Source organism: Melospiza georgiana, chromosome 1 (assembly GCF_028018845.1).
Source record: "Melospiza georgiana isolate bMelGeo1 chromosome 1, bMelGeo1.pri, whole genome shotgun sequence".
Lineage (NCBI taxonomy): Eukaryota > Metazoa > Chordata > Aves > Passeriformes > Passerellidae > Melospiza > Melospiza georgiana.
Window position 1 is genome coordinate 140,214,943 of NC_080430.1, and position 13,244 is coordinate 140,228,186.

Genomic DNA, 13,244 nt, shown 5'->3' on the forward strand with positions numbered 1-13,244 from the left:
AAGTTGATTCATTTAATTTTTAATTTATTATAAGATGAATTCACTCACAGATAATTATCATGCTAGAAACACTTGAAATCAGTGACTACATTTCTGATATTTTAAGTGAAAAAAGTGGCACAGACTTAAAGATTTGTTGTAAAAATATTTTTTTATCTTAAAGAAAGAAACAAACAAAAATAAAATATCATGTTCTTTGCTAGTGTTGGTTTTCAAGGGCAACTGGGACAGTGAAAGAATGCTTATAACTATGATTAGTGTTTTTCACAAAGGAGGTGAAGTAGGCATGCTAAAATCTCCATCCTTTTCTAATCAGTAAGAGTTTCTGCTTTCAGAGATATCTGTGGTGAGTTTTCATTTCTTTTGTGATTGTGTGGGATGAAAACAGGAAAGAGCTCCACAGGAACAGCAATGTCCTTCTCCCTTTTGCCTTCTAGTGCTATATCATCTTATTACAGGCAGCAGGATGACAAATCTAAACAGTTGCCTAACTATTATTAAATCCCTTTAGACATTTTATTGCTGAAACAGAAGAAATCATTGAGCCAGGTCCATTTTGACCTTCTTTTTCATCGGGTCAGTGAAATTTATATATATTTTTTCAAGATTAGCAAAGACTAGTCTAATATAATTTTGTGTAGTGGTAGCAATGTTTCTAACATGGGTTGACACACAGACTCAATGTTAACACTGTTTACCTCATTGTGCTTCCTGTGCTTGGTAGCTGTATTAGCCCTTGTATTAGCCCTACTCTTATTCTTTCCATGTGTATGACAAATACATGTATGTGCATACAGTAGTTTAAAGGAAGGATGAATTATGTAAATGCGAGTACAAAGTGAAAGATATTTTATTTGTAGTGACAGAATGCTTCTGCTCCATCAGCTTATTATTGAAGCTGTGAATAGAGGTTTTAATCCTTTGGCTCCAAGGTATTTTTGCCATTTTACTACCTTCCCCTCTTTCAGACCCTGTATGAGAGATTCTCACATGTTTCCGTTATCAGACATGCTTTTATATTTAATGTTGAAGCCAGAGAGGGAGACCATTATGCACTGGACTTATTTAGGCAGTCATTAAAGCTGAGTGGAAAAATAGATGGATGCAGAATAATAATGGAGTTACAAGGAAAAATGGATAGTACATGGGAGTAAAGTTACAAAACAGCTACTGATGCATTTGCATTGATTTATGTGAAAAGAGGGTTTAGAAATTTATCTGATAGGCTTTTATTTGTTTCTCCATGCTGTTGCAGTCTGTTGAGTTCTAATGACACTAAAGAAACTGAGAAGTTTTACTGCCTCAGCATTGCTCTTTGTCTTTAGTCCAGATTCTCAAAATCAGAGTGATCCTTCTCAAACTGTTGATGTGGCATGGTTTGGGTGTATATTCTCGGTAGAAAAACAGAGGATTTTTGTTTTGTTTTGTTTTTTTCCCTAAGTAAAGATTTTAAAGTAATGTGCAAATATCTACACAACCTGAATAACACTATTGCTCTATGGACATATTATTTCACTAACAAATAAAGAAAAATATTTGAGGAGATGGAGAAATGAGAAGGACAATTCTTTGCAACTTTGTTCCAAGTATTCATATACTTTCTTTGAGTACATAATATTGTCTGAGTAAAACAGATGGTGTCTTTATACTCTAGCTACACTGTAATTAACCAACAGAAAGCTCACACAAGGGAGGTATCTGCTTTTACTTCCCTCTTGCTATTTCATGAACACTATTTAACTGGATTATTGGCCCTTTTACCTCAAGAGGAATGTTATTCAATGACAGCAGATATTTTATGTTCAAACTCATTTAAGACTTTGAATGCTTTATTTTCTTCTCTATTATGTTCTTACCCTTTAAAGAAAAATGTGTTTCCAAAAATGGGTTAAGCCTTTCTATTAGTTCCTTACAGTTTTTTATTTCTTTTTATCAATTGTTCTTACACAATTTTGCATCTGTCATTTAATGAGCAAAAATTATCACCACTGATAATGTGGTATAATTTATATTTGACTCCTCTATAAGCCATCAAATATTATCAGAAAAATAATTTTGTTCTGGAGATACAAAAGGCAGGTGAGATAGCATTCTTCACCAAAACCTAAAGATAAAATGTTATATAAAAAGTAGAAAGAAAATTATATTTAATTAGTATTATGTATTACAGCAGGTAATATTAGAATTGTTTCTTTCTAGGGCTGCCCAAAGCAATCCTTTAAAAGTCCTGGAAGTTGTTATTAATTTTTTAAAATTTAGAGGATCCAAAGGGAAAAAAAATCACAATGAGATTTTTCTTGCCCATTATGTTAATTAGTCTATTTTTTTTCCTTTTTGTCAGCTTGCCTTTTTGTGGAGGAAATAAACCCCAAAAGTTTATTTTTATCTGCAAAAGTAGAACTATTTTGATGGCTTAAACATTCGTAATCTCTTTCTGTAATAAAATAATCACAGAATCATTGAATGGTCTGGGTTGGAAGGGACCTTAAAGACCATCCAGTTCCAACCCTCCAACCCTCCTGCCATGGGCAGGGACGCCTTTCCCCAGAGCAGCTTTCCCTGAGCTCCATCCAGCCTGGCCTGTTGAACACTGCCAGCTGTGGGTCACCCCCAGCTTCTCTGGGCAGCCTGTTCCAGTGCCTCACCATGCTCATAGTAAAGAATTTCTTCCTCATATATAATGTAAACCTACTCTGTTCAGTTTGACCCTTGTCCTGCCACTCCATGCCCTGGTCAAAAATCTCTCTCTGTGTTTCATGTAGGCTTCCTTCATGTACTGGAAGTCCACAACTAGGACTCCTTGTAGCCTTCTCTTTTCCAAACAGAGCAATCCCAGTTCTCTCAGCCTTTCCTCGCAGGGGAGGTGTCTTATCTCTCTAATCATCTTGGTGGACTCACTCCAATAGGCTCATGCCCTTTCTGTGCTGGGGACTACGAAGCTGGATGCAATACTCCAGCTGGGGTCTCATAAGGTCAGAGTAGAGGGGTAAGAAATTATTTCTTTTATGCTGAACTAAGGAATACTGGAGATTTTTTTTATGGTTGACAAGTATAAATTTCTAATTTAACAAAATTGTGCATTACTCTCAGAGGAAGAAATAAAAATGGTGAATTTCAGATGAAATAAGGGAACTCAGCCTGATTGTTCTTCTCTACTTTCCACCAGTTATCCAGGGCTAGTGAAAGTATACAGCTTCTTTTATACATCTAATGTAAACAAAGAAATTAATGACTTCACGTCATCACTAGGCATAGCAGAATTTTGGTCTAATATTTCTTTTATGTGTCTTTATGTCTTTCAATTTTGTATTGGACCTCTGCAAATTACCATAACAGTATCTCTTAATTAAACATTACAGCTTTTCAGTTTCTGCTGTCTTCTTTGAGACTTCAATGAAGTAACATGATAGAAAGCAGAGCCCACAAATCCTGAAAATCAAAGTAGCAAAAGACGTATAACAAAGCAGAATATTTCAAAAACTTTGTATATATGTGTAAAAGGAAAATAAGAAACTCTGGTGATTCAACAGTAAGACAAAAATATGAGGATTTTGGAACATGTCTAAATGGCATGTGAATGCCTATGTAGCTATAGAACAAATGCCAGAGGTCTAACCTTAAAAAAGTGTGAAAAGTTGACAACAGGCCAGAAGCAATATGCAAACAGGAAATGCCTGTTACAGTATATTTTCTCTCAGCTGAAAGAGACAGAGCATGGGGAGCCCAGTACATACTGGAAAAACACCAATTAAATCAGCAGTAATTTTTTTTGAACGGTAAGTTCTGCACAAAATAGAAAATTAAACCTTCAAGACAAGTGAAGAAAAAGTGAAGGGAACAATCATGTATTTGCCAGAGACATGAGCTGTATTTCTCAGGGTCAGAGCAAAATATGAGGCACAGTGAAACATTTTCATCTGTTGATATCACTTCATCTCAGCAAGATTAAAGTAGTAGCTGTGAAAAAAGACAGAGAACTGAAAGTAGAGTAAGAACACTAAAATGTAAAATATTTGCTGATAGAAATTGTGTGCATGTTTAAAATCATATTTTTAATCACTTTAATATTTCTGAAGTGTTTAATATTAGATCAGATCCCAATGAAATTAATCAAATCCTTTCCACAGATTTCAATGGCCTTTGATTCTGGTATTACAGGAAAGTTTTCTCTCTGCTAACTTTAACATTTCAGGTGCCATTTAGCTTTCATGCAGAAAGGAAGGATCTGTATTCATCTTTAGTAGGCCATTATTTCACCACTGATAGCTGCACTACTGAATCACTTAGCATTACAGAATACATTCTGCTCAGATCTCAGAGTGCAGTCACATTTCTGACTAATTAAGCAGCACACAGGATAGAGCATTTTTGAGTATTATAATGCAGTCAATGCAGAACTAAACTGTAAATATTTTTTGAGTTTTAGAAGGGTTTTGTAAATAGATGTTCTAGCAGTATCTCTTATATAACAGGATATGCCTTAAAATGCTTGGATTTACTGTCAAACTGCAGCTAGCTGCTCCTTCTTATTTTAAGACTGGATGAATAGCTCTTTGGAGTTACTTGCCTCTATATACTACAGAAAAAGCTTAGAACCCTTGAGGCAGGTACCTGCTTGCATGACTAAGTCTGACAGTATTAATTTCCAGTCTAGAATTATAATGCATCATATTGGTTGCATTGATTACTGTGATGATTAAATGCTTGCAAGTCAACTTTCTATATTTATGATTTATATCCACAGTGTCTTCTGAATGTTTTGTGTTCAATTTTTTTCTTTCATTTCTTTTTTCTGTTATTGTTTTTGGTTGTTTTCATTGTTGCCTTGTTTTTTGGTGGGATTTCTTTTGTTCAAAGACAGACCTATTAGCCACATTCATATTTAGGAAGATTCTTTTGATGATTAACACCTTCCTGTATTTCTATTTTTTTTTTCTTTTCTTCAGTTTTCCAGTAACAAAGATCTCTACTTCTGATATATTTACCCTGAAGGGGATTTGCAAACACATATGGGGAATTTTACAGGTTTCTTTCTCAGAATGCTGTTTCCTACCACTGCTGGTATAGGGATCACTTCCTGATATAACTTTTTCATTTTTCTGAAGTCACTAACGTTGGGTTTATTTTTCCTTGTGTCTATTCCATAGCAGAAAGAAATTTTAATCTAAAATATTTTCACACTCTGGTTTGCTGATTTCTTTCAACTTTGAGCAGAATACTTTGGATTTATAGATTTCAGGAGCACTACTTTCCTATCAGAAATATCTGTGGATGTCCACACTTGTAAATTTAGCTCAATAGTTTTTTTTTTTTAGGTTTGTAGGAGGTGGTATTGGTGTGCATTTTCTTGTTTAGTTTCGGGATTTTTTTTTGTTTGATTTTGGGGGTGGGTTTGCTTTGTTTTTAGCATCAAGAGACTTAAAAAGAAAGAAACCATTTATTAGATTTGTTTCCTTCTATTGGCTGTTACCTTTCTTTTAAGAAGTAGATATTAGTAAAAGGAGTGACCATTTATGTCTTTCAATGACACGAATTTCATTCCTGTCACAAGTTTGTAAATGGCAATAACTTAGTAGCTGTCATCTCTCACTTCAGTAGCATAGATGGTATGTTTTATGCAGGCAAACACTATGAGTCAATGCTTACCTGTAAAATGCCTTGGTAATGACTTGTAGCTAGAGAGACCTGGATTTATAGTATTAATAAGTGAAAGCTGAAAGGAAATATCAAAAGAAATTGGTGACTTATAATTACATTATAAGTATTTTTAACATTATAAATAAACAAATCCTCCTCTCCACCATGTCACCAGAAAAGTAACTTCTTTTAATTATATTTGAGATTAAAATTCCTGATATTTAAACCCCATGCATTATAGTTTGTCCAAACCTTTTTGACTTGTATGAATAGAAAGTCTACTCACCTGTCCTAAATTTACATATGTAAAGTTGACTTTGTCTGACTTGTGACATAGCATTTCAGAGAGATCAAGTTGATACGATTCCAAATTTCAAATGTTGTGTGTCTCAGACTAATATTTTAATTTCATGTTTCAATTTTATATGTGGGAGAGGTATTCTTTGAATCTGAAAAATCTGATGCTATCTTTTCTGTTAAGTAATAATAAAATTGAACACTCTGCTTTAAGTTTCTTGGATAAATGTTCAGTTCCAATAGGTTACTTTAATTGCAGAAGAAGTCCATTATAAATACTTATAAAATAATATATATATTTTTTTAAAATAATATAAATATTATTTAAAATAATAGTTTTATTGCAAAACTATACTTCCAAATTTACTTTGCTATATACACAATTATTGTTTCTTAATATTATATTATTGGTTCTTAATATTAATATTATAATAGTATTGGTTCTTAATATTATTATTATAGTATTGGTTCATAATATTATTATTATAAATAAAATTACTTTTCTGTTTCAGAAAATGTTCTCTAACTTCCATATATTTTTCTCCTTTGGTCAATCCAATCTCTTTCATTGAAATCTAAGTCAGCTATTGAGCACCAGACAGCAAAATATTTATGTAATAATACAACTCCTTGAAATTATTTCAACTAAGACACTTTGAAGATTTAATTAATAGCATGTATTTTATTTTCTGTTCTGTATTAGTCACTAAAATGTGTCAAATTGTCAACAGAAAAGCATTACAATTTGGTCTATATCCACATACACAAGTGTATGATTTTATTCAAAGTATCAAATCATAGAATGAGGATATGAGGAAGACTGGTGATCAAATAACCTGTGCTTTTAATACAGTTTGCCTCTTTGGGGCCAAAATTATGTGACTCCATTGATTGGATAAGGAGTATAATCTCAATTAAGCTTTCCTTCCTTTGTATTTCCTTTGCTACCAATAAGTGGACAAAACTGCATGAGACCAAGACTTAATCATGTTTTGTCTTCTGCACACAAAAAAACATAATCCAGACCCCTTGTCTTGTGAAAAATTCACCATGACAATTAGTCTCTGCATTCATATGCTACATTGATTACTCATCAGCCCATATTTGCAATCTTATATAGAATATCAAGCAAAATACTGTGGGACTGATGAATCCATCATTTGAGGCTTATGTGATTTATTTGTACAAAACCATGCACAGGTGACAGGTTGCACATCTTTAAAGGTACGTGGAGTTCGTTTTCTTGCAATAACTTCTGTACCTAGGAGAACAATATATTGAGCTGTTTTTACAGAATTCTCCAAAATGGTGTCTTGCTAAACATTTGATATAAAAGACAGAAGAAAACTGTGGAATTGACATTCAATAACATGACTGGGGAAGCCATTTTCCAGTGGGAGATAAATTGGATGCCATAGTTATTTTGTTCTCTGTTGTCACTGAGCAATTTTGTTTTTCATTCATTCTAGTTAATGTTACTTTGGAGATAGATATTCTGTTCATAATTTTCAGTATCATTAGTTTCCTTTGTTTATCATTCATGTGCCATCCTTTATAGATACATGCACATGCATGCATGTGATGGGATCTTTCCTGCAAGTACAGGTACATCTTCAGGACTCTTACATTTTTTCTACATTCAGATTGCAGTAGAGTTCACAAATGTACAGGAGGCACAACTATTTTGAGACTTATCTTCTGTTTCTCCAAGGTCTTAGTCTCTTCTCATTTGAACATCTCTCCTTTTTAAGTCAATGAGTGTAAGTGAAGTGCATATTCTATTGTATACAATCCATATCAAAGGAAAGGAAAGTGTCTTGGAGGTTTTATTCCAAGCTTGTAATTGACTGAACATCATAGAAATGCATCTAAAGAGAAGTAATATTTTGAGAGAATGGCATGCCTATATATATATACATGCATAATCATTAATGTTGGAAAAGACTTCTGAGATCATCAAGTCCAACCATCACAGTAGCACAAACACCTGCAATTGTGGAGTTGACTTCAAGTGTGTCAGTTTATTGTCTGTTCCTACTTTCCCTCTGACCCCATTTCTGTCCAGGGATACCCATTTTGTAACATAGTAATATAAAAGAGAGAGATTTTTGCTTCTATTTTTTTTTTTTTTGTCAAGGAAATGATATTTTTTCTTTACAACATTCCAGTAAACTGCCTGATCTCATAATTGACAGATAGAGAAAAGACTCTTGACTGATGATTGCTTGTCTTTCTGTCTTATGTGTATGAATATGGAAAAAATTATTTGTGGGCTCGTGTCTTCAACTACAGGCTGGACATAATCTGACATGCAGTCTGAGATACAATTCATTTGCAGAGATGAATTTTAAAATCTTGCTAAATATATAAACATAGAATCTTTATTCTTATTAATATTCCATTGTTGTTTTGATAAAATGTAATATGTACAATACTAAAGAAAACAGAAGCTATTCTTTGACAGTGTTCTTTAAATTTTTCAAGTGACTATAGTATAATACTTTCTTCAACAGAAAAAAATTATTGCCTTTGCAAAGAACAGGGTAATTACATTCAAGTGTATGGACAGAATATTACCAAATGATGAGGCAAATTCTGCATCAATGTCAAACTTATCAATTATAGTACACCCTCCCCACCACCCCCCCCAACCCAACCTAAGCAAACAAATAAAAAGAATGTTTGGAAAAATTTTACAAAAGTAAAACATTCAGACAGATTAAAGATTTGACCTTATCTTTAGGAACTATCAAAATATTCTCGGTGTTTTGAAACTATAAATCTATAATGCAAATATAAAATTTATGAAACTAAAAGGCAAAACAAAAAATTTAACTTTTAACATAGGAACAATCTCCCCCTCTCTTCAGAAGATTTCAGTTAAAGGACAAGGCAAACCAGAAGTGCTGTTCTCTCTTGTACAACCATATCCTGAACAGTTGCAACAAAGCAGGTTGCACACTATTCTGCAGACCACCAAATGAAACTCACACATTTTACCTCAAATCATCTGAAAAATCTTTTTAATAGAAATGTTGTTAAGAACTGAATTACTATTAGTAAGATTTTTCACTGCCTGAGCAGCCCTTGTGTGTGGTCCAAGGTTCTCATAATTTCTTCTTTTTGAGAAGCTATTTCTATTTCACTGTATTCACATGTATACATAAAGGAATATGCAGTCTGATATAATATAAAATAAAAATCTTAAAAGAACCAAAATGTTCCAAAAAACCCCAAGCCCTAAACACACAATCTAAATGAAATTAGGATTTTCAAAACCCTTTCCAGCTGGAATGCATTGCCAGCATGATTAGATATTGACACAGTATCCATTTTCTATTGAGTTTCAGAAATTATCTGAAGCCATATGTCAATTTATTTATTTGGGCCTGAGTTTCATACTCATTGCCAAAGCTCTGAGCAAATACTTAAGAAATATTTCCTGTTCCAAGCTGGAGAGTTCATATTATTGGAAAAAAAAGATTATTGCTTATGAACTGGAGATAAAATAACTCTTAAGGTTTCCAATAAGACACACTAAGAGAAGTGTAGTGCTTTGGATGGTTTTAGCACTAGTATAAATTGAAAAAACAAAAACAATAAGAAAAAGTAAAATTATCTCATTAAACCACTGTCATTTATCTCCCTAAGAACTAAAATGTAGTTCCTAGGGAGATAAATCTAGTAATACAATCCATAACATATCTTTTCTGATAACCTATCTCTAATCCTATCTGATAGTAAAATCAGATAAAGAGCCTTAAGAAAAATCTTCATGTCCATTGTTGCCCTCCTCCCCCATTTACCATCCCCACCCACACCCCCAAAAAAGAGGCTATACCAGGTTAGAGTGTAAACAAGAGTTTTAAAACAAGTTCAGTTGATGTCTGAGTTGGGGTCAGGCTGGTGAGGAATCTTGTTCTGACTGTTGGTTGTGGAGTGTGTGGCCATGAGGGAGCCTTAGCCCAAGCTTTGGTTGTGCAAGGGTGACTGCCAGAGTTGGTCCAAGGATGGTTGGATGGGGAAGTTTTCTCAGCACAGAGACCTGCCTATACAACCTAGAAAACCTGGTTATGTTAAACTTCTTCATTGAAGGGATGTGTTGTCCAAAATGAAATTCTGGTTCTTTGATTTATTCCTAATATTTTCCCATTTTAATCTTCAAACAATAACTGACAAACTTAGATAGAGTCGATGAAGTCATGCAAAATCAACAAATGGAGTCTGTGGTTAGAATTTACTTAAGAATTACAATGACCGTGCTTCTAAATATCTGTTAGATCTACAGCAGAAAGGAGAGTTAAAAATAGATTAAAGAAATGCTATCAGCAATGCTTCTGTTGGTAGAAGACCATGAAAATGCTGTAGGTAATTTGTTCTTTCTTTTTCAGGAAAATTTATATAGAAGGTTGGATTTAAAATAGCAAATACCAGGCTTACCTGGTTCTCAAACAGCATTAGAGATTCAGGGAGACTGCAGTGTCCATATGGGCAAAGGTTTTATGTGGGTCCTGAGACAGCTTGAATTTTGAAGGTGCTTTCAGGTTTGGTTCAGGCTGATGTGTGTTTGAAAGACCAGCAATACTAGAAAGACTTTATTTAAAGTGATAGGAGTTTAGAAGAATATGTTGGTTTAAATAAGTTTATAATAATATTTTAAACATTATTTATGTTATAAGGGCCCTGAAATTTGGAAGGCTTGAAGCTACTGACATGACTGTGGGCTCTGGGGAAAAAAAAAAAAAATAAAAGAGGAAAAAAAGAAAAATTTTTTTTTTCCTTAATTTCTTCAGCTTTGCAATTCAGACTCTTTAATTGCATTTGACTTGGCATGCATTAGGACATCAAATTTAGAAATCACTGTTAACACCAAGAAATCTCAAGACACTTATTATATTGTTTCCAGCATCAGTGGAGTCTCTTACAACCTTCTCCAACTTTTAATGCGATGTTTCAAGGTATCTTTCCTCCATGAAATTAGAGCTGTCCTTTTAGAACATTTCAGTCACCTATTAAATTGCCTGGACTTATGAACTATCAGAAACTTTTTGAACCTGGTAGTAACTTACAGCTTTTGAAGCAAGAATAATCAATTAAGAATATTTAATTATCTGATTTATGGATTAAATCTATTTTTTTCCTTATTATTGAAAAGATGTATCAAAACCTTTTTATACCCCACATAAAGGACACTTTTAGAAAGATCTGTGTTTACATCTTTTCTGGGTATGATTGAATGCTGGTTTAATGGTTTCTGTGGCTCTGTAGGAGCATTTGCACAGTATTGTACTGCTCATAAAGAGATTATTTAGGATCATCTCCCTCATCTCTACTGCTCAAAACATATGAATCTGTTTATATGAATGCTCTTAGGAAAAATTCAAACAAGTTTTGGGTGGAAGGGAAATTAATTTTTGCATAGCTTGGCTGCCAAGATTCTAAACAAGATTCTGCCCCACTTTATTCAAGTCACCTAGCAGGAACTGTGTAAGATAAACAACATTCCAGAGTAAATACTTCTGCCTGTGCAATGGCATTTGTTTTCTGGAGGATTGGTTATCTCATATTCAAAGTCTAAATTAGAAAATATGGTTATATGGCTATCTGAGATATTAAGTCTCACTTGTGGGTCCTTCAGTAATTTCTGTGTTAGCACACACAGGAGAACTAAGAGGAGCTGATACACAGATTGAAACAGCTGGTAATGAACCACTGCTGGCAACACTGTTTAGAGATATTCTTAGTTCAGAGTCGATCTAGCGTAGTTCAGTAGTGTATCTTCAAATTTAGCTTCATCCAAATGAAAACAATTCATCTGCTCCAAAACCATGCCCCACTGCAAACCAAAACACAATCTGGAGTTTTGTTTTACAAACATACTCAGCTCAGAAGTGTGTAATAATTTTGTTGAAACACTTTCTGTCGCTCTGACCGTGTAGAGAGACACACAAGCTCTGTGTATCTCATATGTTCACTAATCTCTCACTCACTGAACAGTCTGAGCATGAGCTGTGCTCATCCCCATCCTGGAATTTGTGATCAAGAATTGTCTCTTAGTTCTTTATCTAGCCCAAATTGTTTGACTGATTGCATGCGATTACTCTGAACTAGCAGTGACAAGATAAAAAAATAAAATAGGTTTCTGCATTTTTCTCTCTTCATTAAAGAAAAAAGGCTCTCAGATGATCACTCATAGGTTTGTGCAACACACAGAGTCACTCTTGCACCTGTTATGCTGCGTATATTAGGTAATAGACACATCTGAGGTTTGTCCATTTCCCATAAAAAATGTTTTTATAGGAATTTAATGGATAACATTTACAAATCACAGCTTGCTAGTTATTCAAGACAATATTTCCAACTCTGAGTTTCCAATTATTGTAATAGAATAAAACATGAGGTATTCTTTTCTTAGTTTATCAACTCTAATACATCACAAAGAACTTTAATGCTTATACATGAACTTATGGGTAACTGTGATAGCCCAATCTTTATTTTGCAGAAGGCTCTCAAGATTGTATTGCAGGTAATCAGGCGTATGTAAAGGCATTATTCCCAGAATTTTTGCTTACTCCACAAATTTTCATGGGGAATGATGTGATCACTTCAGTGATTGAGGTGCCTGAATATAAAACAGGAAAAAGATCCCACTTCTTGTACTGGAATATACAGTTCATAAACAGTATTGACACATTCAAGAGAGAGAAAAAAAAAAAAGGCTGAAGATAGGTAATGAAAAGAAATATTAAAAAAAAAATAAACAGATTAAAGAGGCAAAAAGAGTTGAGAATGGAGGACAGAACACACAGATAACCTCTCTGAAATAAAAACCTGTAAACATACACAGCTTTTAACTGTAGTAATGATGAGCTAGAGTCAGGCACATGAAAAAACCCTTATGGCTACAGCAGACATGACAGAAAGCTGTGATTAAGAAATTCAGTTTGAATATATGGGGACTGCATGTAAACTCTCAAATGCATTAATTCTATAATTGCAAACAGTATCAAGATATTCTTTCTCCAGTCTCCTTCTTGCATAGCTATTTTTTAATTTTTCCCTCAAAAAAAAAGATATTTATGTTTGAGGATTCTTATTCTGACAAATTTATTTATAAAAAAAAATCCACCTCCTCTTTGAGGTAAATATATGACAATAAGCAAGTAAAAATGGAATTTACCAACAGATTTAATATTAAAATAGAGACAACACATTTAATGTAGATTATTAATACATCATTTCTGTCTAAATTGAAAAAAAATAATGTATTTCCTTCTGTTCCAGTGGATGAGAACATTAAGTATCAATCT

At 33.6% G+C, this 13,244-nt stretch overlaps 1 protein-coding gene across 4 annotated transcripts in view; it reads left to right on the top strand.

The window, feature by feature from the left end:
* The window catches only part of CSMD3 (CUB and Sushi multiple domains 3), a 585,000-nt gene that overhangs the window by 388,544 nt on the left and 183,212 nt on the right, over positions 1–13,244 (top strand). The gene's annotated exons all lie outside the window — the stretch shown is intronic.